The following is a 21438-nucleotide window of genomic DNA, read 5'->3' on the forward strand; positions in this document are numbered from 1 at the left end:
TTAACCATTCCCTAAAATATGTTATGTCCATTGGGACCTGTTTTATAAAATATTTTATAAAAAAATATTCATAATTCTTATTTTAATATTCGACCTATAAATCCAATTATAAAAGCAAATTAAAATGCTTTAATTTGCTTTTATATATATATATATATATATATATATATAGTGATCACTTATTTATCACTGATACTTGTATAATAACAATTTCCTGACGGTCATTACAACCGCGGCTGCCAATATAAGCGACTGAGTAACTGCACAGAAAATGATGATACAAAATTATGCGCAAATACAGGTGCGCTCTTTATTCTCTCACTTGTAGTTTGATAGGACTGCTATCTGACGAGAATCGTGAATCCAAAACTACGGGTTTACTTATAGTCTAATGGTTAACGTGGCAGAATGTCTGGTCGCATACATGCACACAAACGCTTTGTAACGTATGCGGTAATACGCATCCGACATTTGTCGAAACGATCGAGTCGATGCGGTCTAATGTAAGCCGGCTCTTAATAAAATGAGGCTAAATACATATATAAATAGAACGTAAAGCGGTATTCATGTAATGAGTTTTTTTCATGAATTATTCATTTGTAATTAACCTATTGAAAATTACGGGTTTAATTAGCAATGAATAGATCCTTTTATATTACTTAATTAGCATTTTAATTTGCTTTTATAATTGGATTTATAGGTCGAATATTAAAATAAGAATTATGAATAATGTTTTATAAAATATTTTATATAATACTGGCTATGTATTACCCGGTACGCGGGCTTCAACATGTTTCAATAGGACGGAAGATTCGTAAAAGCATAGAATACGAGTATTAATCCATAGCATGTTAGTATGTGGCAGTCAAATCTTGCAACTGAAAGTTTATTCAGGTAGGATTGTCGACTATGTTTTGGTTCTTATGATATTATCTTATATAAATAAACTCAGTACATACATCAATATTACCGATTTAATACAAACTTCATGTAAGGTAAAATTGAAAACTAATTGGTCAACTTGGGAGGGAAAATACAGTGACTCTAGTAAGCTATAGACAAAATAAGCCGCAATAAAGCAGGCTTTAGTTTTTCCAAGCTGTTCTGCTTTGTACGGTACTGTAAATATTGTTGTTTAAATAAATAAGTGTCATATCGACTGCAGAATATCGTTAACGAATCGTTTTGAAATCTACATACATATTACTTATTTTAACAATATTTCTGGCACCTGTATCTGTTTTATTATTTCAGTTATTAATTAAATATTATTAATTAAATAATAAAAACTAATATCAACTGCCGTTTTAATATAAAGAATAACATCCACGAGTTGATTAATTAAAAAGCTATCATGAATTATCTCTGTGTTATTTATTGAAATATCTCTGTGTAAGAAAACATATAATAGTGTACTATAATACGAATTTCTCATCAATAGCTATAAGTCTTTACTCGAGCATATACATAGAACTCTTCTCTAAGAACTCGGTGTATTTCTGACAACTCAGATGTTGACAACAAACTGACGGTGATACGCTATTTATTGCGAGTACCTATCGTCAGGGGGTAGAACAGCTTAAGCGCCTAAACGGTAATTTTGTAAAATGAGGTTTACTACAATAACCTTAAACCTCATTTTCTTTCGGTACCAATTCAGCGCATTAACTTTTCTTCCTCTCCACTGGCGATATATTTTCTTGAAACGTGATACTTATTAATGTTCCACTTACAGAAACAAAGAAATAACCGTTTTATAGTAACATTCGTATAGTTTTTTACATGTCATACAAAGTATTTTTTTTTAATTTTCTTTTGTTTCATAAAATATTTTTTCTCTTTAAAATCATAATGACTTTTATTTGTTTCTGTCTGTTTACACATTTCTAAACAAACGGTCCGATTGAGGTTATACATATATAGGACTACCAAGATTTGTATAAGACTTACAGAAATTAAAGTTACATATGTAGTTTGTCCTAATCACAGCTATTGTCTTAAAGTTTTTCGCCGCCGTTTTCGTTCAGTATTCAGCCCCACGCAGGACACGTGACGTGACGATAGCGTGACACGACGTGAGCAGAATATGACAACGTGAATTGTCATGTTGAACTGTATTTTTAAACTAGAACTGAAGAGATGTACGAATAACGAAACGTTTTGTCTTATTTCATCCTAAATAAACAAGAATCTGAACCGGACAAACAATGAGGCGCTATTTATGTTCACTATTTGTAAAAAATATGCTTAAAATCCCTCAACGTATGGTATATCATACAGGCTATGTTTAATACACATTCATATTTGTTTTATTTACGATTCGGAGCGAACTTCAAAGTCACAAGTTACATACACTAAAATGATTAAAGAACTGATATACAAGCAACAAGCAAAACCTGGTAGATGATGATTTTCTTGTTCATGATAAGTACGATTCCCACATGTCACTATCGGTTGAACGGTATGTTGACATGCTGTAAAACCTTTGTCATGAAAGTACGTGTTTGTGTCGACTTTTGAGGTGGTCGACAAAGTTATTAAAAAAAAATCTTATGTCTAAAAAAAATCATTAATAAATGAGACACAAAAAATATCATTTTCCATATATGTCCACATAATATATTTTTCCATATATGACATGGAAACTATTATATATGAATATTTTTCAGAGTTTTAAAACAACTTAACTTATTTCAGCAGAACAGCGCTCTCGTGACCCGTCATCTCATTGACTCGAACGTTATTGTATAAAAATCTATACGAGCATTAAAAACGTACTTCTATATTTTAGAATGAAAAATTGTACAACATTGCGGCGTTGATAAATGTCGAGTGCATTTGGCCGATTATACCCAGGGCTATATTTTCGCTGCAAGTTTCCGGGGCACACAAAAACTGCCCCACTTTGTCCACAGCGCGAGATTAACCCACCAATGTGCCCCCTCGCTATAATCTAATTTGCTGAGCGCTGCACCACCGCCGCCGGCATTTCTTTTATTTCAAAATGAACAATATCCTTAGAATAAATGTAGGTTTGATTCCACCGTCGCTCGCTCGTAGTCTGCATCCAGAACATGCATATTTATAATCCTTCGTCTGCCTCGTTGATGTAGTGACTAGCTTATAAGGGTGGAGGTCCCAAGGGGTCGTGTGGGTTCTGGATCTAAATTTGCGGTTGTATATTAAAAAATTGAATTTATTACGAAATCTATTAAATATTACACTTCCGTGCAAATGGAGCAATCCGAATGGTTCTGAATATCCTGATGCCACGAATTGTGGCGGGCGGACCTTAGCCGTCGTGTCGGGTTATCCTCTTTCAAACTTTGAGAGTGTGAGCGTCATAGAATCGAACTATTCTTGCACAATTTTAACTTCATATCATAATAACATGGCGGAATTTAGTGTAGTACTAATCAAAAATTAATGTTTTAATCAAGAATTAATTATAAAGTAACTTATCTCATTAAACTCGGCGATATTAACCTAAGACATAATATAGAATAGTCTTGAGCCTTTTTTAATATGAATAATATCGGGTATAGTTATTCATAAAATTTAAATTTAATCAAACGAGAAATGTATAATTTTAAGTGTACTCAAAATGGTTTCGTTTATCCCAAAATAAAACCTCACAATTAAAAACGTTTTTTTTTTTTTCAAATGGGTTCATAAATGATATGGAGTTCTGAGGTAACAAGCATAAAAGTTGAAAGTTGAAAGGTTAAAAAAAATAAAAAAAATATATCCCGCTGAGTTTCTTTCGCCGGTTCTTCTCAGGTCCGAGGTGCTAAATTCCGAACCGGTGGTAGATTTTTGACAATCAATAAGCAAGTGCAAACACTTCTATATTGAATAAAGATTTTTGACTTTGACTTTTGACTTTGACTTCTTTATATGAAGCCAGTTAAAAAGTAAATAATAAGATCTGTATATATTCCACTGCTAGGCTAAAGTCTACCCTACTTTTTATGAGAATCGTGTTAGAGATTTTCATCTGACTCTCTAGGTTACCTCCCAGTGTACTTTTCATAACCGAACTCGATTTCGAAAACACAAATTAATCGTATGAAAATTGATTAATGAGTTTAAAGATTACAGTGAATAAGTTTAATGACCCTTGCACACGTTAACACCCAAATTTTACCCTGCTTACGTGTTTATTGTAAAGTTGATGTATTGAATTATGAGTATAACAATTCGAGTTTGATACTTATATTATTCGCTGAATTGTATGGATATACTGTTAAACGTGATTATCTAAGTATTGGTGCTATTCTATTATTTTCCGGGTAGATAATCCGTTTGGTGAGTTTAATTATAGAAAATAGTATTCATAAAATTTCAATTTGAAAAAGTGAAACAGCATATTTAGATACAAATGCTAGAGAAAACGTGGCGCAGAGCTATTTAGTAATAAAGGCAACAAAAACACCATTTTATTTTTTAATTATGACGACATTTTATCATGAAATCTGGAGCGCTGTGGATACATGAAAGCAGTGAATATTTTTCACAACAGCAACACATTTAGCCCACACCGAGATGAAACAATTGTCGCAACCCGAGTGAAATAATCCCAGCGTACGCCTGTAATTACTTCCTGGGTCGGAGTCGAGCAGTCGCTAACTAGCTAGCTGCTGGATTAGTGCGAGCTTAGCAGAACGTTGCCAACTTTATTACCAGACGAGTTTCTGTTAATGATTCTAGAATTTTAAATACGATAAGATTAATTGGGACGAAATACTTGTTGAGTGGAATCGTAGCGCCGTGAATCGGGAAATGATTTAAAATCTAAAACTTTTAATTACGTTTTTGGAATCGAGAAATTCCTTTGATTAGAAAATATACTCGATCTCGACCGAAGGTCTCGGACTAACATGCAGCCTAATTCGTACTTAGCACTTAAAGTTATTTAAACAAAAATAAAACCTCAGTATCTGAACACAATCTTTTGAACATAGCATCGCCTTTTCAGCGTCAGTTGGAGTTGGAAACTTGTTCTAAAAGGTTTTTTGTTTCAAACAATTTGCAGTCCATGTGTAATTATTATAATAATAAGGTATACCAGCATTATGTCTCCCTGATGGCCCCACCCTCAATACGAATACTAAAATATTGACCATTCCTTCTAACGTCAATAGGAACTAACGTTATTTCCTGTGTCATATTAATTACAATTGCTCGCTCACCCTGCAAACGGGCGGTTAGACGGTAACTAATTAGTGGGTTGTATCTAACCAGACGGACACGCACGAAGCCAAGCTTATGTTAAAATGCAAATAACATAATTATGTGAACACTATACTATTATGTATTTGATGGTTCTTGCAATTAAATAAACATATGTATCCTACTTATATAGTGATATATTTAGAGCGTTTTACTTGGTGGTAGGGCTTTGTGCAAGCCCGTCTGGGTAAGTACCACCCGCTCATCAGATATTCTACCGCCAAACAGCAGTACTCAGTATTTTTGTGTTCCAGTTCGAAGGGTGAGTGAGCCAGTGTAACTACAGGGACATAACATCTTGGTTCCCAAAGTTGGTGGCGCATTGGCGATGTGAAGCATGGTTCATATATCTTACTTACATTGACTATGGGCGATAGTGACCACTTACCATCAGGTGACCTATTTTCTCGTCCACCTACCGATATCAATAAAAAAAACGTATAATTCAATTAAAAAAATACGTAATTCATTGCAATCGATATCGCTGACTATTGGAATCATGAAAGTGAGGTGACAGGAAGTTCACCTGTACTGCCCACACTTGCGTTATATAACCTATTTTGTTGCGCATTTAGCTACACTTTGAGATTGTTCTGCATTAGTTACTGACTACATAAATATCCATTTTGTATTATATGTATAATAATCCGGTCACAATAAATATATAGCAAGATTCAATTAGACATTACAAAGGGGACGCTCAAAAAATTACCGAAGCTTGATGGTTGAAATTTTAAATGGAATCATAGCTGAAATACACATATGCGGCAGATATGTCTGTTTTTGTTAAATAAATACTTTAATTACTTATTATCCCTATAAGTATTTACCATGTTTTTTTATTTTTATTTGGTGGGGCTCGATATTTCGACATTATCTATGAATGTCTTGTTCACGAGAATGTGCCTCATGAACAAGACAGACAGTAATTAAAATAACCATGTTAATTTAAAATCTTATAAAGATTTTAATGTTTAAATCGTCCGTATTGCTCCTTGAAAAATGAGATAATCCGCTTGTTCGGGTTGATTTTAGACTTGAAATTTCTTCAATTACCCGCACACCAGCCACTCTACCGCCAAAAATAATTGCTCTGTTCAAGTTTTAATCTGTCAATGTAATTATAGATATCAATGACATAATAACATCTTCGATCCTATGATTGGTAATACATTTATTATGCAAGGAGTGGTTTAGATTAAAACCCGTGTCAGAGACGTGACCCTGATCACTCGTCCGCATCAAACATTGCTTAAATTAAAAAATATATTGATAAATATTGAAAGCATAGTCACTTTTTTTCCAATTGAATCAGTCGATTTATTGAACGACAAAAACAGAATAAAAACATTAAACTAGACTTTTTCTACAATATAATTATTTAAATGTATTTTTTGTAACTAGTAAAATAACATTTAATTCGAAATGAAGAATTGGTATTCAGATTAAATATTGAAATTTGTTTTTAACGAATAAAACACTCTTTTCATGAAACATTTTGAACGGATAAGTAATTACTGGGGGAGGTAAGGTCCCATTGATCGCGACTGGTTACGATCTATTCAGTAAAGAGAGATTTTATTATAGATTGATCTCCAGACGAGTCTAACTTCTACAAAAAAAACTTGAACGAAATCAAAAACGTAAAGATAAAGCCATGATTTCATTTTATGTCTCAACTTCTTCTATTTAACTTAAAAAGTATAAGTTATATTTTTATAAAAGAACTCTCAATAGAAGCATCACTCGATAACAATTTAAAGACTGGAATTCTTTAGAAATGTTTGTTTAATTTCATTTATTTTAAATAATTAAGGATTTACGAAACGTTTAACGTCAAATTGCTCCGCTCCTGTGAGCGTAATGTTATACGGCTTCTTAAAAAATGGGCAATCAAATATAAACAGATTTTAAATCGTAGTCGAAGAAAAAGCAATAATCACGTTAGAACTTCCAAAGACACAAACTACTTAGATTTATAATATGGGTATATATGGCTGTTGTTTGTGTCTTTGACTGTGTCTTTCGTAAATAATATTGACATCGCAATAGAATAGCAACGTGTAAGATAATAAGCACCAACCCGAATTGGTAAAGCGGAGTGGAAAATTAGTCAATCCGCCACCTACTTTGGAGCTAAGATATAATGTTCCTTGTGTGTTTATGCTGACTCTCCCACCAAACTGGAATTAAAAAAAAGATAAGTACTAGGTAGAATATCTGATGAGTGGCAGTACCATGGGGTTTGCACAAAGCCCTTACACCAAATAACGACGAGACCCCCTTTAAATTTTAATTATCTATAAGTTATACATTGGTTTGGTTGTCAGTCAAACAGAATAATCAGTTAGTAGTCAAGTTAGTACATACAGAACGATTTCAAAATATAATATGTCAATTTTCAATGTTCACGTATAATCGCACCTATCTGTTATGATATCTATCTCTTACTTTCGAAACAAACAATCAAATAGAAACCTAACAGTTCTACCCGATTCTCCAGACAGTTGTAATCCCGTCCAACTTAAGATAACACAACTTTCACAAAATTGTTCAAAGTTGTAGATGAAGAATCGTAACATGGCTCTCTGGGGACATTGATTGAAGTTGCAAATAAGTTTACTAATAAATTATATTTCTTACAAGCTAGTTTCGAATATACGACAAGTATACAAGTTTTTGATCGGTCGGTAAACAAGATGTCACTTCTCACGATCATAAACGTTCGTTTCGATTTGACGATAAACCATGTTTATATCAGTTAGACATTGCCTTAAAGATATATAGATTTTATACAATTGGTGAGTTGTTAGAATGCAGAGGATTGAAACGACTGTCTTTTGACAACTGATATTGCTGATTTTATTTCGCCGATTCTTTTCAGGTCTTTGTATTTTCGTTTTGCTAACAGGTGTTAGTTTTTTTTGACTGTTTATAAGTATGTATTGTGTGAATGATAAATAAAGAATCCCATGAGAAATCTATAATCCTATGAGAAAATAAATACTTAAAAGAGGTTTACTATGAGTCAGGTATTACAGAACAATAAAGTGTATATACAGTCCTATCAGTATAGTCAGTCTCATTTCTATTTCAATAAAATAATTTTAAAATACAAAAAATATTTTAATTTTAATATTGACGTAGATTTTATTTTTAAAAGATTCTATGGTTCGATTTCTCTGATGACAAATGTTTGTACAAACAATACCTGAGGATGTACCGTGAGGGTGTACCGTGTGTGTTTTCAATTTCCTGTTACGTGATTTTCTTGGATTGATCTCTTTTAGATGCGTATACTTATTAAATTAAAAAAGTTCATAATGTTCACTCCAGTAATCAGACAGTGTGCCCATTGAAGCAGTCATGAGAACTTTTACAACCCATTTGTCCGTCCCGATAATAATCTCGGCTCTGGAAGCTGATATCGAGGTTTATCACACTGCTACGTGACGGGAATGATGCTGAGCATCTGCCGATCAAAGCGATCCGGTTCAAACGATTTTATTAAACATAAAGATACTTCCAACTTAATAAGTTTCATTATTTGATATTTCTGAAATAAAACAATAATAGACTCTTGTATAGTAATTTTTTTAGCATTAGTAGCCTGTAAGTTTTCCCACTGCTGGGCTAAATGCCTCCTCTATCTTTGAGGAGAAGGTTTGGAGCATATTCCACCACGCTGCTCCAATGCGGGTTGGCGGAATACAAATGTGGCAGAATTTCGTTGAAATTAGACACATGCAGGTTTCCTCACGATGTTTTCCTTCACCGCCGAGCACGAGATGAATTATAAACACAAATTAAGCACATGAAAATTCAGTGGTGCCTGCCTGGGTTTGAACCCGAAATCATCGGTTAAGATGCACGCGTTCTAACCACTGGGCCATCCCGGCTTCCTTGTATAGTAAGAGATAAATATGATTCAACAATATTGACTAAGAACATTTTAGTATGAAAAAATAATACCTGTAAATATCCTACTACTATAAAGGAATAGAGATTCTATTCCATTTGGAAAATTTGGAGCTTACTCCACCACGCTGCTCTAATGCGGGTTAGGTTAGGATTTTAATCCACAACCTTAAATTCAAATTTAAATATTCTAGTCATTAAACCGTCCTAGATCTTATCATATCATGGTATGAAAAATCAAATCAAATGAAAATCCTGTATTAAAATCAAAGCATGTACAATGTAATCCAGCTCAAAATTGTGTAAAGCCGTAATTTAAATTTTTGTTCTAATTGAATTATGTTTGTGTACATATGAATAAATAAATCAATAAATACGGAAAACTATGTCATACAGAAAACGTATATAAAAACGGAAATACTCTTGTTTTAATCACGCGGTTGATTAATGTGGAAAAGTTATGCCAGCGTAACATGTGGCTAACGGTGTTTTGGCAAATGTGCCGCAGACCACCCCCTTCAGGTTTATTGATGACTTAAAGAAGGTGTTAAGACCCAACTGGCCTTGGCCTCTCACGAGTCAGGCAGAGGATCAACAGTAGATTACGATTGGCTGATGATGACTATGTTACAGACACTAATCAACTTTGTAAAAAAATTAATTTTCTTCCAAACGATTCTTTGCCAAGTTCAATTAAAAAAAATTAAATAACGGAAACAGTTCGCTTCCACTGCAGGTTAGTGGTATATCTACTTATTATTTCATGCGACACAGTCAAATCTTAGTCTTTTAGTTCGCGAGTTTCACGGAGAATCAAAAGAATTATAAATACAAATTAAGCACGTAAAAGATAATATGTAATCTTATGTTAAGTCCGCTATGTGAATTCGTCGCCAATGACAATAGCAGTCAACAAACACGTCAACCCTAAACATAAGGATAAAACTCGCAATAAGCAACGCAATAATCCCCTAAATTATAAACGCATAATGACAAAAACGTGTTTGAGGAAGGTCATAATTTTCAACTTTGGCCAATTTACTTAACTTGTGGAGCCATTTAAACTTTGAGAATAGGGAATTGTGTGAAATTTTAATTGAAAACACCTTTTACTTCTCGAAAATTAACCATAAATTATATTTATTATTCCATCAAAACAAATATAGATTAATGTAAATGTTATCATAGCTTCTTCCAACAAAAAGTTTTGATGTTAGCACGGACAGCAACAAATATAATCTTTCCTGATTGAGGTATTAAGATGCTGCTTAATGAAATAACTAAAGTACCGATATCAATTATTTAATTAAAATAATTTGGTCAGTTATGGCGTTGTGAAATAAGACTACACAAGTAATTATGACATTTATCTCAAATAAATATTAAAATTAAATTGCCTTATGTTTTTGAACTATTTTGTAACTAGTGTACAAGTAACACGGGATAAGATCTCCGCCTATAAAGATATTTAATTCATTGACACAGGGTGAGATTGAAAATGTCGCTTTTATCGAATAAGTATTAAAATTGAATCTAATCTGTACGTGATTTGTGCTTTTTTTTACTAGTTTACGAGTAACCCCTGCGCTGAGATGACTCAGTGGATTGAACGGCCACATTTTAACCGATGATTATGCGTGCCAACCTAGGTTAGCACCGCCAATTTTTTACTTGCTTGATTTGCGATATGAAATGTTGCCGCAACAGGCCTGCATGTGTCTAATTTTGATGAGATTCTGCCACATGTGTATCCACCAACCCGAATCAGAGCAGCGTGGTTAAAATCCTAACCTTATCCTCAAAAGGACGAGAAGCCTTAGCCTCGTAGTCGGACATTTACAGGCGGCTACTTAACGAGTAACACAGCATTACGTCGTATAAAACTTTTCTTTATTGACGCGGGTTATATAATTTGCTCATCTGAGTATGGAGATTAAAAGACATTGCTTTAGAAAATGTTTTGTAAAAAATGCTACTACATATAATACCAAAAATATATTGTAACCTTTTCATATCATATAACATCAATGTTTGCGTTCACGACTTTGAAACTGGATTTTATATAGATAGGCTTTAGCTTTATATTTACGAAATTCTGATGATACATAAAACGGTATGGAACTGATAAACGTGATGTAACCACATTTAATATTATTCTAAGGAAATATAGATAACGTTATCTTAACGTTAACTGACGTAACGTTATTTTGGTATAAAGCTGTGCTTAAAATTAGCACGTAGCAGTTATTTTATACGAAATTAACGTCTTATATAGTTGCATAGAAAAGTATATAAGAACATCACCGTTACGAAATATTATCATTACATAATCAATACAGGAAATGTATTCAGTCTACATGATTTAAGTAAAAGTTAATAGTAAGTTTAATCAAACAATTACATTTGAAAGACAATTTTCTGACTGACAGATTTTGTGATGTGGTGTCTCTTCGACCACCATTTCGCCCACAGCGACTAGTCTCAAGAGAGAAAAGCCACCTGCACGGAACATACTCATATTATATCTCATATAATATCATATACCTCGTGCCCAGAATCTGATGGCACCACTAATCAGACATGATCAATAAAAGCCAATGTTTTAGAAACAGGTGACCACTTTCGTAGTCGAAATTAAACAACATAAATACTACACGTCACGTATGTTTGTTTTGTCCGAGATTTTTCCGACGCATGGTAACACGAGGTACATCTATTCACCCCTTCCTCAAATATTGCTAAATGTACCGAAAGCCTCGAATAAATACCTTCGCCCGACCAACATTTATTGTAAGCCCGTATTTAAATATAAAACGTGTTCAGCTCCGATAATACATAACCATATTGCTCAATGTAAATGAAAATCTCCCTTCAAATCTTCAAAACCTTTCATTGAATAATGTATATATAATGTTACAGTTGATGTGTTTGTAGCCGCAAAATCAAAACATTACTTTTATGAAATTCGTCGGATTTCGTGACCGTGAAGTACTTTTGGTGAGACAGTTTACACGAGCTGCCAGTTTCGACTTCCCATCTGCTCCCTTAAGATATAAAATAAACCAGTAGCCACACGCCAAGCATATATCACATTTATAAACTCAATTGTTTTGGCTTTTGATAGTCAGTCTGAACAAAGGGTTTTCCATCTATAAGATTTACCACGACTAGCCATCACCCATCAGCCATCATATATGCCAGACATGCCTACACTCTTACCATACTTCTGACGAGAATATTGAAAAGGTAAATAAGTTGTCTGATAATGTCCCCCTGCTGGTCAAGAGCTTCTCAATAGATTTGTTCAATTTCCGACTTCAAACGACCACTGCTGACTCAAATCATGCTCAACGACTGATATTTCCCTTGACCGCTGAATTTGAAATGTATTCTCAAATTCAAAATAAGAAAACTAAATGGCTCTGTCTGGATTTGATCAGTAAGATGTCCAGTAAAGATTCGCGTGATCAAACCATGAAATCATATCGGCTCCGGAGAAGAAAATGTCATCCATAAACAAGATTAGTTTCATTTGATTTCTCGTAATCAGATTTGTTCACGAAAGGGAATTGTTTCACATTCGAGAACGTACCTGTGTGTCATTATCAAATCAGCTCTCGTTCAATCCGATCGCGTTGTCATCAAAAATAAAACGAATCATAAAGGACAAACGTATGACGAATTGGATTTGCTATAAATAAAAATGTATTCCATATTAAGGGCGACTGTACGCACTGTATATGAGAACAGGCTCAGTCCAGTCACACGAGTCCTAACCGATGATTGCGGGTTTTAATCTTGTGGCAGGCAGTAAATAAATACCGTGAGTTGCGTGGTGGAATGAGCTCCGGGCTCTGCATAGTTTTAGCCGATTACCTATTGCGGCTCTCTACTATAATGAGAAGTGGACACCAAAAGCGAATAAATTTCTAGCTAGCAGATTAATATAGTAAAAATATTACCCGGTCGTGCTTGTGAATTCAATATTTTTTAAAGATAATTCGTGGAAACTTTGTCGTATACACAAAGACAAGACATCAATCTTTGTAAATATTATTTGTATATTTGAGATATAATATCATATATTTTCTGTTATAGCTCATTCATATTTTTTCTTTAGCACCTAGAGAACTAATTAAGTTGTTAATTGTGAAAACTAGTTAAATTACAAACGAAACACAAATAGAACAATAATTACGCATAAGTAAAAACTCGTTGGGAACTAACGCTCTTATTAATTTAATTTATGAAACAGATATTTATTGTTAAATTCGTTCATAAGAAAAAATGAGCCAGCAACTGACCACAACGCATAAATACTGATATTTTAATTTTTAACAATTCCTTACACTGTGAATGTATCCTTAGGACCTCTAGAACATATGCTATGTTCCGGGTGCCTGGAATTACACTCCCTCTTAAATTCCTCTACTGTATCTCCTACTACCAGAGTATTGCATACTCAAAATAGTATATATTATTATTATAGTTTTTTCTTTGCAGTTTAAAAGTTTAAATAAAAACTAAAATACGCAAATATTATTTAATATCGCAAACTTAAAGTAAACTTCGGCCGAACTAAAACCCCTCCAGACCGCCACTGAAATACGCTGACTAATTGCTCTTATTCTCAAAGCGCAAACTATTTATAAACTCCAAGTTATAAGGTGAAATTTCTTTTAAAGTTGAAGTATTAGGGGTAATTAATTTGAAAAATTGCAATAGAAATCATTTAAACGTTTTAAAAATCATTTCAGTATCGGTTCGTAAATGTATCGGCGTTACCACTGAGCAAAAAGGAATTCACCAATCTGTATCAATTTAGCTGATATATACTCGTATAACAAACATATTCCTTCACAACCATGCACAAGATGCATAATAAATACAAGTATATAACTAATATATGACTATATACATATCGCCCGACTTTAACCCACATATTTAATCTACTAGGATATCCCGGCTCTTTGTATTGTATTCTTAAATCAAAGTGTGTAGTATCCTTCAGGCTACTGCACCTCTTCGCTAGAGGAGGTTTAATTTTAATTTAGCAGCAGACAAGGAGAGGACGTAGAGGGCAAGCTTTAGGTTTTATTGCAGACATAAACCAAGTTTATGGCTCGCTTATCAGAGAAATCTCCAAGTTTCGAACGGCTCTATTGTACTTACACATTCTGCAATTATTTTGTAAGACGAAATTCAGATCGCGATGTTAAAAAGGTATTTTAATAAAATTTATATTAAACTGGAAAAAATGGGAAAAATAATTTTGGTAAGAAAAAATGCAATTTATTTTTTAGTGTGATATATAATAAGTATGAACTCAATAGACGTTTAAAGAATCACAATCAGCACAAGATAACAAAACATACTCGTAGTTAACATACGGCTTTTAATTACCCCACAGCTGGGCAAAAATTTCCTCTACAGGAGAATGTTCGGAGTTTATTTCAGCTCACAACTCCGGTGCGGATTGCAAAAAATACTTGCGCAGAAATATAATTACGTCGGACTTACCTGATATTTACCTTCACTGGGAAGGTTTATTTTAAACACTTTAACATATGAAAACTCAATGTTACATTGCTGAGTTTCAACAAGCAAACTTCCGAGAAGATCCACCTATTCCATTCACTAAGAATTAATATTAAATATGAATATATATATATACAGATTGTCACAACCCCTCACAGCTACATAGTTTACCATTGAAAATCAGCGTTGGGTTTTGGAACCCAGCTTGGACGCTGAAAGGTACACCTACTTAAGACACAATTGCTGTCATTGGTTATCAAATCTCTTTTTTTTTTGTTATGCTTTTTATTATTGTCTTTTTTTTTAAGATAGAGTAGTTAGTATCTTTTTAGTTAATATCTTTTTTGCAATTGTGCCGTATCCTTTACCATTAAACCTTTATCATTTGGATGGAATATACCCGTTTGTTAGCCGCATATTTCAACAATAATCCCAGCAACATGCTCTATGCAGAGATATTAGCAATCTGCAAATAGACAAGTCAATTACAAACCTGTATTGCCAACCGAGCCATAATCTAGTCACAAATATTGAAGATAAAGACATAAATACGTCACGATGACCGGCTGATCTGGAGTTCAATACAGAGATTAGATTACTAATTCATGCTACACAATCATGATCAGTGGCTCTAGACTTAGCTTGCGTTTGATATCAAGATTAATTAATATATAAAAAAATATCCGAAAATGTCCACTATGATGCTCCAGAGGGTGGTGGTAGCGGTGGCGGTGGTGCTCGTCCAGGTTTCAACCAGCGATCACTCATTACTGTACTCGTATTATTTAAACTAAAAGCCATCTCGTCTCTTAAAAATATTACAAATATTTCGGACTAAAAGTTCACTGTACGCGGCAACTTAACAAAGGTCAGAAATATCGTGTAAAGGTATGTAACAAAGAAAATACCAGATTTTTATAATTCAGTCACAGATAGTTAACAAAATTGTATTTATTTTTTATATTCGCCGTCCGTTCGAAATAATTATATTTTCACAATTAGAATTAATACGATATCAAATTACTCGATGCCGTACAGAAAGTTACTAATTAAATATATTATCTATTTTAAAACCTTCTCAAACAGTGATTTTCTAGAAAATTTCAATTAAACTTTTTACCTTTTAAATGAAATTATTGAGGTAACTTGTAATTATTTGTTTGAAAGAGACTAATTATATTTAGTGTCTGTGTTTGACAAATAATATTATATAGCTTTTGATATCGCACAAATTCTCACGAATTAATTTTTGTGCTTTTATTTTTGGAACGAAGTTATTTCATGCGGCTTCGTAATATGAAGGGGATGAATCGTCACGTTAGGAAAAATAGTTATGACCGATCTTAATCCGATTTTAATTTTCACGGGATTTTTCATAACAATTTTATTTCTTGTCATATCGACCGGGTATAGCAGAACAGCTTCTTATTATATCATATTTAGTATTATGTGTGTATGTGTTGTGTGTACTCGGGCAGCGACAGTCAGGCACAGAACACGCATAGTCGAATCGAATCGCACGCAATAAAACAAAAGTTATAATATCACGTTACCAACATCCAGTCAGTAATTAGATGATCCCTGATTAAGGGCAATACGATAAATTGTCGATCACCGTGTTGTCCTTATTCGTTCCAATTAATCGGGATTTGATACGATCATGATGCGTACGTTTTATTTGAAGATAATATATATTACAACGGCTCGTGCCCCGACTTCATTCGGTCACATTTGTACTCAGATTCTTATTTATATTTGACGACTTCCGTGGTCGAGTAGTGTGTACACCGGTTTTCATGGGTACGCCACTCTGAGGTCCCGGGTTCGATTCCCGGCCGAGTCGATGTAGAAAAAGTTCATTAGTTTTCTATGTTGTCTTCTGGGTCTGGATCAGAGTAATGTATGCGATGTTGTCCAATATTTATATAATATTTGTTTTGGTTGTTTGTTTATATTGCAGTCACAAAAGGCATGAAAAGCTAACCGAGATAGCCCAGTGCTTAAAACATATGTATGTAAACGCGAGGATTGCGAATGAGAATCCAGGCTTTTCTAAGCTTAGTTTGGATGGAAATATTTTGAGTTTATTCCGATGCCATTTTATTTTATCGTGTATCTCAGTAACGCGGTGTAAAATGTTAGTTTTCGGTTATAAAGCTACATATCTACCCGTCGGCCTAAAACAAAAATTACTGAGCACTCTATATAAAGAAAATGAACGCAAGAATAAACGTAAAAAAGCTATAATCCAAAGGCTACGTAATAAGTTCCCGGTGTGCTGAGCCGAGATGGCCTAGTGGTTAGAACGCGTGCATCTTAACCGATGATTTCGGGTTCAAACCCAGGCAGGCACCACTGAAATTTCATGTGCTTAATTTGTGTTTATAATTCATCTCGTGCTCGGCGGTGAAGGAAAACATCGTGAGGAAACCTGCATGTGTCTAATTTCAACGAAATTCTGCCACATATGTATTCCGCCAACCCGCATTGGAGCAGCGTGGTGGAATATGCTCCAAACCTTCTCCTCAAAGGGAGAGGAGGCCTTTATCCCAGCAGTGGGACATTTACGGGCTGCTAATGCTAAATGCGCTGGCTACGGATTCTATGTTCTTTTTGCAGTTTTCGAATTTTTCTCAAATTTTTCCGTAATTATAAGCTGACAATACCGACGCGATAACGATATCACGTAAAGCATTTTTAGATTTTGGACTAGCGTCTCATAAAATGCTTAAAAAGGAAATCGTGCCAGCAATACTTAGACGTCCGGGTTTCTGGGCTTAAATAGAATGTTTATGTCCTTCTGATTTCTCCACGGCGACCATTCTACATAGAGTATAGCCAAATGCGCAGGACAGTGCACTTGTTCACTAGAACCTTGTTAGGTTCTAGTGAACAAGTGCACTCTGTATTCCATCACTGTAATGATCCGATGCGATGGCAATACCGGTGCGAACGTAAAGAGTTCAGGCGTGGGACTAACTATAGCTTGGCTTTAGACTCTTTCCGACGCAAGGAAAAATTTAAATGAGCACACTGTATTATGTTTATTTTAAACTTGTTACAAATTGTATTGTACTTTTAAAAGACAATAATATACTTATATATGCATGTGTAGTTGAAAACTGAGGTAAATTTATTTCGTTATTCTAGAAGTGACTTAGTATGTATGTATGTATGTATGTCAATAGCCTTTCTTGAGTTAAAACTCAAACTTAATATAATTCAAGAAACCAACGAAGAATAAAACAGACAGGAACGATTGAGAACATATTTTGTTACAGTCTTTTTAAATTGTATTGTTTTATAGTACTTGTTTAAAATAAATAGTTTGATATGATTTGTATAAATTAAATTTATTTGACCATCCTAAGTTTCTGCACGTGACTTCTTATGTTATAAAATAGAAGTCGCCTGATAAACTAATCACTATACACGGATTTGATCATTGTTTTGTTGGACATTTATTAAAGCCTCTTTGCAAAGCCAACGCGTATAATATTGGCCTTATATTATATAAAAGAAAAACACCCTTTATTTTATATATTTTGTTTGCTTGTTTTCAAACCTCAGCATCTTAGCTAATAAATATTAATTTAATAAATGACGATGGATATAATTTTTAAGTTGATGCGATAAGTGCTTACAATTCGAAACGACTAAAGTACATACAACATAACATTTAGTATATATATTGAATACATATGTTGTATATATACATACATAGGCTGTTAACCGTTAACCACGTTGATATATTAACAATTTTAAATTAGAATATACTCTTGTGAAAAGGACAGCACGGCGGGCATGTGCTGAAAAAACATTCCAAGCAAGGCATGGGCAAATAAAAGACAAATTACGTATAAATTTAATATTTTCTAAAGATTTGCCATATGATGTTACTTCTTAGCATTTGATCCACTATCGAAGGGTTTAAAAATACAGGTGTGATTATTTTCGAAAATCTACAGGTTCGGTTCCTGACTAGAAAAATGTTTCTTTTTTTTTTTTAATCCAATTAATGTAATAATAACTTCCAAATAACTAAGTAATAATAACTTCCAAAACATGGAATTCTTTACCAGCGCACGTATTCCCCTCCTCTTATGACCTGGGTTCCTTCAAACGAGGCGTGAAGAGGCATCTTGCGGGCCGGCAAGGCGGGGGCGGCTAGAGCAGATCACCTTTCCCAACTGCACTAGCCGTCGTCGCGTTTGGACTCTACTACCACTTACCATCAGGTGGAGCAGAGTCATTTGCCCTCCCGGGCTATATATAAAAAAAAAAAAATGTAGTTTACAAATGCAAACCCATGTCCAAGTTCTTTGAGTACTTTTTGGTAATTCTCTTAGATTCGGATTTAACCCAGTTTCTTAGTCGCGTAGCTTCTTAATCGAAGCCCAGTTGAAAAAAAACTTTATAAATAGGAAAATAATTATTGCAAGCTTTGCAATTAACGATTATTGTATGTGTTTCAAACAAATATATTTGACGTTTCCAGAAATTGGGACATACATACATACATACAGTTAATACAAGATGTTCCTTAGAGCTCCAAGCATAAACTTGTTGCGTCAATTGCCAGGCTCCAGTCATTAATAGTTCCAACTGTCCAAACGTGTCTCACGACTGGTCAAAAAAAAATCTTATTCGCTGATGAAGAAGATTTTGAGATAATTTAACTTCGCAGTTCTACATCAAATTAGGTACAAGGACTTGTTAAGATTCGAACCTGCTTAGTGCAGCATGTTGTGTGCACTGGGACAAAGCGTGTCTACCGGGTTACACAGACTACCTTTTTTTACAAAAGGTTTGATTTAAAAATAATGAAAAAATGTTAATGGATGTTTTCGTGCTAACTGTTATTCTATAGTAAGCAACTTTTCAGATGAAGAAAACTGAAAATAAAACGAAGAGGACTTTTCGTCTTTCAAATAAAAAAATATGGATATTAATTTGATTGAAAACGACAATTGTTTGAATAAAAATAATATAATCCCGCTGGGTTTCTTTAGGCGATTCTCTCTGAGGTATTTATTTTTCCGAACCGCTGGTAGACATTCGACGAGCAAGTGTTTCTTTATTGAATAAAGATTTTATCTTCAGCTTTGACTTAATACTTTAAATGACTTTAACATTCTAAGCGCTCCGACGAAAGTTAAGAAATCAAATTACCATTTCGTAGGAAAAGATTACTTCGTCAAACATGAGACAATATTTGCAAAGAAGTAACTTCATTATCTACGATTAGCGAAATTCCTCGTAAATACATTGAACTCGATTGGACAATAAATGTTTTATAAAGTTATACAATTAAACTTATATATCGATTCGAAATACTTTTCTAAGATCATTTATTTATCAATCGAATTTGCATGCACCAATAAATGAGGACGTCTGTGTCGTTATCTAATTGATTATTATTATTAATGACTTTCATTTACTTTGATCTCAGTACCACGTGCTGAATGTCTCGCGAAGTAACGGTAACGATGTCACTTATGTAAGAATAGCTCGTCTTTAAGCCTGACTCCTGTTTTCCATTAGGACGGACGCTGTAAGTCTTCAATCATGTAAATCTAATTAAAAATCAGTCCATATATTTTTAAATATACTTCAATACTTATTCGTCTGAAAGTTTCGCGAAGAATTGTATTTTATTTGTTAAAAATAATTCTTCATTCGTGAAGTGCTGTGTTGTAATATTTCCTAAACCAACCATTTATTAAATGCAATGTTTTAAACGTGAGCAATTAATAGAAATGAGTACCTAAAAATTTGTTCATTCACAGTTGACGAAATTATTAAATATTTTATAATATGTACTTGTAGATTGAAAGGCAGCACAGTAAGTTATAATTAAGGTTTACATTGCATAATCCACTTTATGTAACATACCGGAACGGAATTTATTCACTTAAATCTTTATTAAATCTATCCACTCCATTGAACCTTTAAAAGGAATAATAAAATTGAATTAATATACTATCAAAGAGATTTCACGGAAAATAAATTATACGCGGCGACCTCAAAAGTAGACCGTTTGGGTCGGAAATTGTAGCCGTTGCTTTGTAAAGTGGTGCTTATCTGCGGACCACAAAGAACCCGTATCACCCTAGTCCTAACCAGATTCACACGAGTTAATCTCGCTCACAGATGGCAACTTGACTCATTACGAATTTATCCGCCAGGAATTGTCTTGATAACTAGTTAAACAAGCCGCTTAACTTATTAATAAGTAAACTGCACCAACCTCTAGCGGTGCCGGCTCTCCGAGGTAGCCCCGATTTATAATTCACTCGACACTAACACGAAAATTCACCATAGCTCGAGTACACTGAACACACTTGGTTCAAAACACTGCCCGATGTTCGGGATAATAAATGCGAGAGCAGAAAACACAGCTCGTTTCGGAGATTCAACCGCTAGCTTCGGGTTCAGAATACACGCATCTCGACACTAGCGGGCTGAGCGGCGGGCGCCGCGCGACTGCCTCGGGGCGATGACGGAGCCGGGCAGCGCGCGCCGCCTACCCTGCCTCACCGGTACCACTCAACCAAACGCTATTTATTTGACCACATTCTATTTCCTCCTGTAAATATTTATGATTGAAATCTTCAGGAAATTGAGGTAACGCGTCTTACTTTGATTTATGGGTCGGGCTGATGTAAAAGTTAATTCGACGGATAAATGTTAAATGATTCGAAGATTTATCGTCACTGATGTTGATTTTTGACGTCGCAATGTTGTTAT

The 21438-nt window shown here is 34.1% G+C and overlaps 1 protein-coding gene across 1 annotated transcript in view; it reads right to left on the minus strand.

Moving 5' to 3' along the window:
• The window catches only part of LOC125077353 (neuroligin-1-like), a 130355-nt gene extending 109198 nt beyond the window's left edge, over nucleotides 1-21157 (minus strand). Inside the window, exon 1 of the mRNA XM_047689275.1 lies at nucleotides 20939-21157. The gene's annotated coding sequence lies outside the window, so the exon portion shown is untranslated. The remainder of the gene's footprint in view (nucleotides 1-20938) is intronic.
• Nucleotides 21158-21438: the final 281 nt, after the last annotated feature.

This window comes from Vanessa atalanta, chromosome 3 (genome assembly GCF_905147765.1).
Source record: "Vanessa atalanta chromosome 3, ilVanAtal1.2, whole genome shotgun sequence".
In the NCBI taxonomy this organism is placed as follows: domain Eukaryota; kingdom Metazoa; phylum Arthropoda; class Insecta; order Lepidoptera; family Nymphalidae; genus Vanessa; species Vanessa atalanta.